A 12,314-nucleotide genomic window follows, 5' to 3' on the forward strand; every position below is an offset into this window, starting at 1 on the left:
AAAGACACATGATGGAAAGGGATGTCCACATCCAGATAAAAGAATTATAGAGTCTGAATGCAGATTGAAGCAAGCTATGTGCTCTCTCTCTCTCTTTTGTGTTTTGTTTTGCTTTGTTCTTTCTTTCTCATTCACTCCATTGGTTATAATTCTTGACTAATGTTTAATGTGAAGAAATTTGTAGAATCTATATTGGATTGTTTGCTGCCATGAGAAGGAGAAGAGGAGAAAATTTGGAACTCAAGGGATCGTGGAACTGAATGTTATAAACTAAAAGCAAATATGTATTTTTTTTAAATTAGTGATGTCTCAAGGACTCTGTACTAAATGGTAAACAGTCAAGATCTCCTAAGAAGGTCAGAATACCAATTAGTAAGACCCAGACCTTACCTGGAAATATTTTGACCTAGCACAGAAAGATCCCATAGAGTTCTAGCAAAGAGTTCTCAGGTGAGGCTACCAGTCTTGAACTTTTGGGGAAGAGCCTGAGGCTAAAGAGACACCCTACTTGTTCATAGATGGGCACAGTATGATTGACATTTTTTTAAAAGCAATTGGGGTTAAGTAACTTGCTCAAGGTTACACGGCCAGTTATTTTTGTGTGGGTGCCAAGTGTCTGAGGCTGGAACCGATCTCAGGTCTCCCAATGCTGGGGCCCGCACTCTTACTCACTGTGCCACCTGGCTGCCCTTAGACATGTTGTTTTTGTTGTTGTTTTTTGTTTTTCTTAATTGGCCTTTGAAACAAAGAGTCATTAGTAATTAATGTCCTTAAGCACCCAAGGGCTAAAATTCAAAACATGCATGGGCATGGCATGGATAAGTGGATGCCAGGCTGTAAAGGATTCATTGATCTAGGGCGGGCTGTAAGCCTTCAGATTACTTCCAAAATAGGGATTCTTTCTTGACAAGAACTCTGGCAAGCCACAAGACATGCAACAGCAAATGCTCCTCCTATTCTGTTTCTGTGTGTTAACCAGATGGTACCCAAAGATTGCAGCTCTGTGAAATATACTGCTTATCCATCTGTCATTTTCTGGCCTCTAAAGGGGACATGTATCATCCTTAAGCTGTAGTCTCCATATAGAAACAGATTAACCAGAAGAAAAGAATGTGGATGATCTGGTAGAATGGTACTAAAAAGAGACCTGTCCTTTGGGACCTTCCCCAATCTGTACCTCTGGAACTATACTTCATATGCCTTGGCATATCATATGCTGCTTATACTAAGGACTCTGAGAAGAGAGGCGGAAATCAAGTGAAGGTTGTCTGAGCAGAAGGTAAGCGTTACGCCCTACTGGACAACATCTGAAATATAAAATCTTTCTTTTTAATCTTGGAAATTTAACTCTATTGAACATTTTCCACTTTTAAAAGTATGGTAGAAAGGGGAAAAAAACTATGTATTTGGAGTCAGAGGATGGGCTCCTTCATTTGTCTGGGACTCAGTTTCCTTATCCCTATAAAATGAGGGGGTAGACCAAGAATAACCATAGCCAAGTGAAATAAACAGAAACAAAAAATAATACACACAGTGATTAAAATGAAAATGAAAAGATAGCTAAAAGGAGATAAAGTCTGAATACCTGGAAAAAAAATGTAAGCAAACAATGCTCCCAGAAAAGTCAATAGTCAATAAACATTTATTAAATGGCTACTAGGTGAAAGACATTGCGCTAAGCTATGGGGATACAAATAATACAAAAGATTATTTCTTCTCCATCCTAGGAACTTATAATCAATGATGAAAACAATATATAAAAAAGCAAAAAAGTAGGCAGGGAATGAAAAAGGTAAGTGGTTCAGGAGTGGTAGTGGGGGGGGGCATGGAAGAGACATCAAAGAAGTCCAAAATGATCTTAGCCAGAAGGGAAATGAGATATGTGAGGATATGTCTCTCTAGTGTCCCCTCCTTAAATGGAAGTTTATGAGTTCATTGCTTCACCCTCCAATCATAAGGGCAGTGGGTACTGATGAGGTGAATATATGAAGGCTGATTGGAACTAGCAGGATGATGAGATTTCTCAATGATGAATTTACTGGGTCACGGTGGAGAAGTCAAATAAATTTAAAATGAATGCTACCAGAAAAGTCAAAGAAATACAAAATGAGTGCAGCCCAGTGGGAAATTAAATGTCCAAGATAGATGAGAATATCTTAATACATGCTGAAACATACCTCCCTTCTCTATCTAAAGAGGATGGATTCTATGTGTGTAGAATTCAGTACACATAAACACTCATGATCACTTTAACAGGCGTTTTTGCTCAATTGTTTTTTTTTTCCCTTTCAAGAGATGTCTCAATTAATGGAGAAGGAAGAAGGGGAGAGGCATTTCCAGAAATAACTTGTATGTAAACAGAAAAGGTACCAATAAAACTTTTCCTTTCTTTTTCTTTTCTTTTCATTCTCTTTTCTTGTTCTCCTCCTCCTTCTTCTCCTTCTTTCTTCTTCTCCTCCTTTCTTGATTTGGACTGGATGATTTTGAAAGTATTTTCAAATTCTAGATCCTCTTCAAAACATTTTCTATTTTTTATTTATTTTTTCAAAAACATTTCCTCACTCATTTATGGTCACAGGATCAAAAAGGTACAATAAATGTTATCTAGTCCAAACCCCTCATTTTGCATAAGAAGGAACCAAGGCAGAGAAAGGTTAAGTAACCCAGGGCCACAAAAATATTAAGCAGAATGGCTGGGATTTAAACTTAGGCACTTCAATTCCAGGTCCAGTGCACATGAATAAACCTACAGGTTCCTATTTAAACATTATTGCCACTACCAACAATGGAAAACACAAGCAACACTATCCTTTTAAATAAAATTATAAAAATATTTTTACTCACATCTTTATGTTAAAGATTCACAATACCTCAGGAGATTTGAACTGATCACACCAGAAAATTGCTTAAACCCCTCGAGTCCTCTTTATATAATTGGGTTTGAAATTTCTTGACCATTGACAATCAATAGCTGCATTGCTTTGGTCAGGTAAGGTAGGAAAGCAATAGTTTTCCCCATAATTGAAAAACATAGTAAATAGCAATTTTCAATAAGCAGCATCAAGCATTTTGGCTATTCTTGTTTCCTATGTATGTATGCATAATTTGTGCTGGAATGGACATTGCTTGTTGTGATGGAAGAAGGAACTCTTTGGCTGTTCCAAGTCAGAGTCAACAAAGGCATTCCACTTTCCTTTAGGCACTTTATTGTAACTTCAGGCAAACCGGTGAGAGCCACATGGATGCATACTTCTTCCTTCTGTCTTCAGCCACAGGCTATTTCTTGCATAAGTCGTTACTAGAAAGTGCTTTATCAGCATTAAAAAAAATGCAACTCTATAAAACCACTGATGAAATATACTCTAGCAAGTCCTGCCAGTGACTCCTCCTGTTAGATTACTGAGATAATGCACATTCATGTGACAACCTCTACTGGACATTCTTAGCTGGAGTGGTGGGCAGTCTGTAGCACTAGTGGTTTGGGGAGAGCAAAGTAGACCCTTATCTGTCCTTCTACAGATTATCAATAGGAAGATATCCTTTGCCTCAGTAGTTGATTTCTTTCTCTCTTTTTAATTTTTTTTTCTTTACAATTTCTTCACTGATTTTAATGGAAAAGGTCACATGGATTCTTCTCATTTAAATTATTTGTAATTGATATCTTTTGAAATTTGAGATAGCTTTCACATACTATGATTAAGGAATACTGCTTCTCATTCTATGGTTTTTCATAAATGCAAAGATCATAACAATTTACATTTATAAAATATTTTTCTTCCCCAGCAATTCACATTGCCATTGAAAGCATTAGTATCCTTTCTTTGCAGATAAAGAAACTGAGTCTTTAAAAGGTTATGCAACTTGCCTGTCATCACAAAGCTATTAAATGTTGGATGTAGAATTTTAACCGAAGCCTCCTGTCAGGATTAATATTTCACTACACCATAGCTATGTGACCTTGGGTGAGATGTTTAATCCTTCAGGGTATTTTGTCATTTTTAAGGGGGAGATGATTCTTGCAATAGCAACCTAATACAAATATAGTATCGCTCTTTTCATCTCTTGCATTATATGATTTCCACACTGTTCTTAGGAAATCTGGGAAGAACATAGGAAAAAAAAGAAACATAGGGAAAAAAAGACTGTTGCCTTGCTGAAAACAAATATTCAAAATGCCAGCAAACCTTCATCAAGTTTCCTGAAGGAAGAGCTGCATAGCAGACTTCCCCACAGGTGGTGATATAAGAAGTGTGAAATAAGACCATTCCAGAAGACTGCAGTGAGCAACAGATTGGGCCAGGCCCATCTGTGGTAGGCTGTTAATTTCCATGTGCAATTGGGTGACTTATGAGAAAATAAAATTCTAGCAACACCTACCTACACGAGATGATTCAGATAAGTGATGATGCCCGGAGTTTGACACCAGTGAGATGGGAGCCATGCCATAGCAGGCCAAGTGAGGGGTGAAGGATGAGGCAATAAACCTTCCTCTACTTAATTTTCCAGCATGATGTCAATACCAATAAATTTCTATGAGGAATGGAAGAAATTCCTGTGACCCAGTGATTCATTTTTCCACACCAATGAGGAAGGGTTGCATTTTAAACATTAGAATAGAAGATTGGAAAAGGGTCAATTCCTACACACTCTATGCTGATGACACCTGAATTGGAAATTTAAAGTAGGAAGGAATCCTGATTTAGGTTTTAAAATATTCCAGGAAAAAAAAGGTTAGCTCTGCTGCTCCTTCGTGCATCCCTAGCTACCGAAAAGCGAGTTAAGAGAGAGAATTTCCTGTAAACAGAGTGACCATGGCATGCACAGGCAATTATCACATTTGCTTCCAAACTGATTAGATTTCCCTTGGTTTTGTGAGCATTTATTTTTACCATGTAACATCATCATGGAGAAAGGATTAAAGAATATATTCTTTATTCTCACCAACACAAATTGTACTGTAACCTTCAAGTGTGCATGAACAGAGTTTACTGAAACAACGCAGAGATAAGGAAGGTTTTTTGTTGCTTTCCTGAGGTCATGGTTATTGAGTTTCATCACAAAGTAGGTTTGTAATGATGCATACCATATCAGCCATTTCATTGTGAACTGTTTGCACAATTTCTTTAACTTTTTTATGAATATCAATATTGTACCATGCAACAACAAAGGGCCTACTATAAATTCTGCCCTACTATTGGGGAGAGTCATATGGCAATGCAAATAAAAAATTAACACCCTCCTCCCAGCTCCAAAGGCTCACAATATAGGAATTATCCTGGAATCCTCACCTCTCAATACCCAAACCCAATCTCTTTCCAAGACCTGTCTATTTCACCTTTGCAACATCCCTTAAATATTCTCCCTTGTCCCCCGACACCGTCTCCCCACTTTGCAGGCCCTCAGTGCCTTACAGATAGATCACTGCAATGTTCTGCTCGTTGGTCTGCCTGCCTCAAGTGTCTCCCCGTTTCAACCTATCCTCCATTCAGCCACCAAAGTGATTTTCCTAAAAGCACAGGTGTGAACCTTCAGTGGTTCCCTATGGCTTCAAGAACTAAATACAAAATTCTATGTTTGATATTCAAAGCCCTGCATAGCCGAGCACCATCCTACCTTCCCAGTCTTGTTACACCTTACTTTCCTGGCACATACTCTTCTATTAAGTGACACTAATCTCCATCTCTCACCTCTGGGCATTTTCTGTTCCCAGTACCTGGAATGCTCTCCATCCTCTGACTGCTGACCTGGCTTCCTTTAAGTCCCAATTTAAATCCCACTTCTAACAGGAGCCTTCCCTAACCCCTCCTCATTCCAGTGATTTCCCTCTTTTCATTATTTCTTATTATCCTGTATATAACTTGCTTTTTATATATTTGTTCACATGTTGCCTTCCTCATTAGACTGTAATCTCCTTGAGGACAAGGCTAATCTTTTGCCTTTTTTTTTTTAGTATCCCTAGCACTTTCCACAGTATCTGGCACATAGAAGGCACTTAATACATATTTTTCATTTCATGGATTCAGAGAGGCATCCTCTATTTTATGGATCACTTCGTGTATTTAGCTGAATATGGCTCATTCATTCAGGCTTCTCCCCAGCCATTTTGAATTTCAAGCAAGGAATATTATGGAAACTGAGAGGAGATTCATTGATCCCTAATCCACACTTAGCTCTAGTGAGTTTTTTATTGTTTAGAATCCTTGAAATGAATTTTAAGAATAGAGATTATTAATCAGAAATTTAATAGGTTCTGGAAATGGTCTAACACCTATTTAGATGATAGATTAGATCAGGGGTTTCTTTTCCAAACCACAGTAAAATAATGCACTAAACCTCATCATAGATCATTCTTCTAGCTTTGACTGGCTACTTGGATTGGTAAAAGGGTTAACAGGCCTTGGATACGAACTAAAAACAAAAGAGTTTTAGGCCTCCCTTCGTAGAAAAAGGTTTACTAATGACTAAACCCTAATTAACAGATGGTAATGGAGAGTGGTTGATAGACTTGAAGGGACTGAAGTCACATAGATGGTAGCAAGGAGTAGCTTAGCAAACGCAAACTAATGGAATCACTACATCCATTGTGCACATGCTACAAAGAGGAGCGATGGAAAGGAGACACCAAATGGACAAAATCAGTTGCTCGGACACTTTGCTAGTGTGAGTTCACTCTACCTTATGTCCATGTCTGTTTGGGATGTGTGCCATGGACGGCAGAGTCCATGGCCTTCTGCCCTCCCCTAGGATGGCTCCCATGGATGCTCCAAGCTCGTATGTGCTCACTGCTGCTGTGCCCTTCCCAATTGATGGTGTTTTAAGAAATACACTCATGGGGTAGCTAGGTGGCTCAGTGAACAGAGCGCCAACCCTGGAGACAGGAGGACCTGAGTTCAAATCCAACCTCAGACGCTTAATACTTACTAGCCATGTGACCGTGGACAAGTTATTTAGCCCAATTGCCCTGTATCCCCCCCCCAAAAAAAAAAAACAAAAACAAAAAAAGAAATACACTCATGTTTGTATTTCTTAGTGCATGACAGTATATGGAAGAGAATCTTTCTTGTCTTAGGAAGCCAAATAGAAAAGTTATATTAGCTCAAAGGAAAATAATATATAATAGAATAATTTGAACTTTGAACTATTATGTCTTTTCTGGTTGGTTTTCTTGACTGAGCTTGTCATTTGTTTAATTAAATAATTTTTTTTTTCTTTGAACTAATGAGTCTTTTTTGGTTGGTTTGATAAAAGCAGCCCACTGTTGGTGGTGATGAGGATGAGTGTAGTCAGTATTGGCTAGGTCATGAGCCATAATTTTGAATGGTTACTGGACTAAATCTACAATAAACCTTGGACCTGGGGCAGTTTTCAGAGGGACTCATTTTGGAGTGTGTGTGTGTGTGTGTGTGTGTGTGTGTGAGTATATGTGTGTGCATATGCATGTGTGTGCATGTACGTGTGTGAATGTGTGTATGTGTGTGTGCAGATGCGTGTGTGACTTTAGAAGCCTTATGATATCCTTATATACAAGGGACTCTTTTTTCTTTTTTTTTTTAGGGCAATTGGGGTTAAGTGACTTGCCCAAGGTCACACAGCTAGCTTTTGTGTTAAGTGTCTGAGGCCAGATTTGAACTCAGGTCCTCCTGACTCCAGGGCTGGTGCTCTATTCACTGCTCCACCTAGATGCCCCTATTCCAGGGATTCTTTACCTGTTTTATATCATGGACTCCTCTGAAAATCTGGGAAACATATGGACTTAAATCTATCTCAGAATCATGTTTTTGAATGTATAAAATAAAATTCATAGGGTTATAGGGAAAGGGAAAACCCCACATTTGAGACCTGGTTAATCTATCAAATCCAAAAACATTTTTAAGTACCTTTTATATGCAGGGAAATGAGGACAGAAGATAAAGCAGTCCACAATTTCAAGAAGCTTACATTCTACTGGGAGGGAATAAAGCTTGTTGATTTTAGCTGTTATTTGATGAAATCTTACTTGTTCTTGCTAACAAAATCAGGAAATCATAGGCATAAAATACTGGATAACTGTTAGGGAAAAATTTTGATTCCCAACATGTCTGTATTTTTAACTGAAATAAATCTCAATGTTTTGTCTGAGTGTGAAAATAAAGTTTTAATTTTCCCAACTGGAGACTTTAGGGGAAGGGTTCATACTGACATCTTATAAATCTACCTGGTAGAGAGAATAGAATATGGAATTTGGAGTCAGGAATACTTGACCTCGACTCATATTCTTCCCTCAGATTATTAGCTGAGTGACACTGGGTAATTAGTCACTTTCAGACTCACTGTCTTCATCTGTCAAGTGTGGGTTATTGCAGAATTTACCTCATAGAGTTTTTTGGTCAGTTAGGTGGCACAGTGGATAGAGCATGGGCCTGGCATCAAAAGATCTGAGTTCAAATCTAGCCTCAGACATTTACTAGCTTTGTAAGCCTGGCCAAGTCACTTAACCCTCTTTTTCACAGTTTCTTCTTCTATAAAATGAGCCACAGAAGGAAATAGCAAATCATTCCAGTAACTTTGACAAGAAACAGCTGAACAACAATAATCTAGAGTTTTTATGATCAAATGAGATAAGATAGGAAAAACACTTTGTAAAATGTAAATTGCCAACGTTTATAAAGGATAGCTATTAACATTATTTTTAAACACCTTCACTAGTTATAACATTGAATTTGAAAAAAAAAAACTCACAGCATGAGGGTTCATGAAGATCATGAAATTATTTGGTGGTCCAGGTTTGTTTTTTAATTTTTACACTAACACACACCCACACATACTGCTTCTACAAGCACATTTTCCTGACAGTACTTATCTTTTTTTTTCTTATTTAACATTGCTATTGTGTGTACTACCTAACTCAGCTTTATCTCCTTAAAAAATATTCAGGTAAATGACTACACTTAAGAAACTTCTTGCTAGGAGTGATCTTGAGAAATTAATCAATGCCTTTATCTCCTGGCCCAGACTTAGCCACTCATTAGCTTCAAGGTTATTTCCAAAGTTTGCAGAAGAGCCCAATATCCCGGAGAGAAGACTGCCAATTCCTTGCTATCATGGAAAACACTCTAAATTTCACGTTTCTTCATTAGCTAATGGATAATTTCTGGATGCATTTGCTATTATTTGACTCATAGTAAGAGTCAAAGGGTGATACTGGAGATAGATATTATTTGGTCATCTATTCTGTCTCATGTTATAGATGAGGAAACTGAGTCTTGGACAAGATAGGACACCTGCTCAAGGTCAGACAGCTGGTAACTCTAAGAGTCAGGATTGGATCCCAGATCCTTTGATTCTTGAAACATTTTTCTCTCTGCTGTATTTCCTTACACTATATTAAAAAAATCTTCATTTCAACTTTTTTTTTTTAATGATAACTGCATTCTAAAATGGAGAACTATGAGAATCTGAGGGAGGGGAATGAAAACAAATTATGTGATCTCCTGGGTTTAGTCCCTCAGCCTGCTCAACAACCTTCAATAATACTTTCGATTCTCATTCACATTCAAGAATGGGCTTGCCCAGAGTTACCCAGAATCAGTGGTGAGCTTAATCCAAGATATTCTAACATTTCTCCCCTAAAAGTTTGTGAAAAAGTGTAACCTAAAACGAGTTTTAATTTTATGTTTGATAGGAAAACAGAAAGAAAGAGGGAGAGAAAATGATAGGTAATAACTAAAAAGGTGTGGTACTTTCGTTTTCTTCTTTAAAGAGTCAATTTTTTGCCTTTAACAATCACCATTAGTCTGAAGGGATCAAGGCAGCTGCTACAGACCTAGATTGATGCTGAGATGTCCCTCTGCTCATCACCACAGAGTTGATTAGTGAACTGACACACCTGAATCATTAATCCAAGGAGAAAGAAAAAGTGCTCAGATTTAAAGAGGCAACTCTTGGTAACCAAAAAACAAACAGTTTAAGGATTTACTAAACTTTATGAAAGCAAAGTTCATGTTTATATGGTCTCCAATGTCTTCTCCCTCCATGACGAGGCACAGCAAATAACTGTCTGGGGCTGGGCATCTATAACCAAGCCACTGTTTTCCTTAAGAAGCCCCCTTAAAATCTATAGACTTCAGAGAAGCAGCCATAGTTCCTTCCAAGGGTAGATGTTCCCAGAAAGCCCTGTCCAGTTAATACCGACATAGTCCCCTTAATATTTATAGTCTGGGTTTTGTTTATTGTTCGTCCTTCATTCTTGAAGGGGTCCAATGACATCAGGAGGATGATGTCTTGACTCACAAGTGAAGTGAATTTAAGTGAGGCATAGCTGTGCGAATTCAAAAGCCCCCCTCCCTCCTCCAGAGCCATCAAAGCCCAGTGGCAAGACATAGGTGAGGACAATTGGTGATGGCCCCAGATACAGTAGGAGAATATTCCATTGTCAAAGTCTCAGAATTCCCCCAGGAGAGTTTGCCTGCCAGGAGAGAGCTTCAGGTGTCTCCAAACCAAGACACATGCAGATTTTGGTAAAGTCTGTCATGGTCCCACCAGTAATTACACTTCCTTCCGCCATGATGAATAGAAAACTGCTTCCCATCCTAGTCATGATTTACTGCTACTCAGTGCCTTGCAGAGCCCCCCTATTTAACTCAGCCATTTCAATGAAGGAATGCAGCATTATTCAGGTTTGTATTCTACGATTATTCTTATTCACTTGCCAAGCATTGAATAATTGTTGTTTTGTATTAACATGACAGACAGTGTGCAAGGACTAGTGACGCATTTCTATTTTTAAATTGAAATCTCTCCTGCCCTCAGGACTTTATAGTCTATCTTTCAGCAGGATAGGCAGAATTAAGTAAATATAAAATGCATCTAATTAAATTAAAAATGAGTAGGGCAGGTGGCCATATTCAAAATCACTTTCTATTTACTTTGTTTACCCTGGGCACACGTTAGAATGGATTATATCTAATCATCAAATATCTGAAATCACGATTTCCTTTTTCTTTTCTCATTGATCACCTGAAACTTGACTAGTAGTGTGAACTAGTAATTCAATCATTACTAGCTTGTAAGTAAGCTGTACATTTTATCCTTTTGTTTGTTTTGGCATTGCCCACTAGAAAGAACCCCTCATCCCTCCTTTTCCTTTCTCTCTGCCAGCTCATATCATCTGAGTCAATACATCATGTCTTTCCTTCCTCCTTTTTCCTCCCAGGGTAACCTAGGTCAGTGCAATCTTGAAACCCAGCTAAATCTATCTGGATTCCCTTATCATTCCTGCTTTTTGCTTGACTAAGACTTAGTTCAACCTTCTTCTACTGGCAGTTCCCACATTCAGGAGCTATTCCCCTTGCTAATCCCCTGCCCCCCCTTTAGTAATGGTCCCATGGCAGATTCCAACAAGGCTGACCTAAATCATTTTCCTCCCTCCACCAAAGCCAATGCTAAGCAGCTGGTTGTTGTCTTAACCCTGTCTCAGACCTAGCAAGGGCAAACTATATGTTGAGTGGAAATAGCAGCTACTGTTACAAAGAAGAAAACAAACAAATCAATATGATTTATGTGGAGAAAGCATTTTTTTTAAACTTTCTTCTACAAATGTACATGAAGGGAGAGATTCAAATTACCTGGTCCAGAATCTTTCATTTTTCAGGTACTTGCTTAATTTAGAGACAGGCTTCTGGACCTTGAACATTATGACATTTCTTTTGCTGACTTGCATCCCTGAACCTTTTTTTCAGTATTTGGACAACTGTATTTCAATACAACTGTTTTTCTTTGTATTGCATTTTATTTGTGTTTGTGGTAGGCATGTGTATATATACATATATACACATATAAACACATACATACACACTTACATACATATCTATTCCTTAAGGTATGTAAATACTATGTTTACCAGATTGCCAAAATCATTCATCACTCATCACACACACACACACAGGTTATAAGAAATCTTCATTTAGATCAAAGAAAAAGAATCATCATAATCTTAGGGACATCTTGAGCTGAAAGTGGGAATAAAGCAATTTTGTAAACTCTCCACATTTTACAGAAGAGAAAACTGAGGCCCAGAGTAAGGAAGTCATTTTAAAAATCTTTAATTTACAATGATATTCCCTTGAGATAGAGAAATATCAGGTAACAGAAAAGTGAAAAAGATCATTAAAAATAGAAATAGTCACTTGTGAAAGATAGGGAAAGACAGACATCTTAAAATACTATTGGTAGAACTGAGAATTGGTCTGGCCATTCTGGAGAATGGCATGATACGTGTAAAAGCTACTGAACTACTCAAATTCTTTGAAGCAAAAATTCTACTGCTGATTGGGGGG

The 12,314-nt window shown here is 37.9% G+C and overlaps 2 long non-coding RNA genes across 2 annotated transcripts in view; one reads left to right on the plus strand and one right to left on the minus strand.

Annotated features, from left to right (window-relative positions):
* Positions 1 to 12,314, minus strand: part of LOC138161682 (uncharacterized) — a 166,816-nt gene that overhangs the window by 121,148 nt on the left and 33,354 nt on the right. The gene's annotated exons all lie outside the window — the stretch shown is intronic.
* Positions 952 to 12,314, plus strand: part of LOC138161681 (uncharacterized) — a 22,748-nt gene continuing 11,385 nt past the window's right edge. The window contains exons 1-2 of the long non-coding RNA XR_011168427.1: positions 952 to 1,279; positions 2,294 to 2,366. This is a non-coding gene — a long non-coding RNA (uncharacterized lncRNA). The remainder of the gene's footprint in view (positions 1,280 to 2,293; positions 2,367 to 12,314) is intronic.

This window comes from Petaurus breviceps, unplaced genomic scaffold (genome assembly GCF_028583685.1).
Source record: "Petaurus breviceps papuanus isolate PSGF00001 unplaced genomic scaffold, PetGlider_PUasm1.0 185, whole genome shotgun sequence".
Taxonomy (NCBI): Eukaryota; Metazoa; Chordata; class Mammalia; order Diprotodontia; family Petauridae; genus Petaurus; species Petaurus breviceps.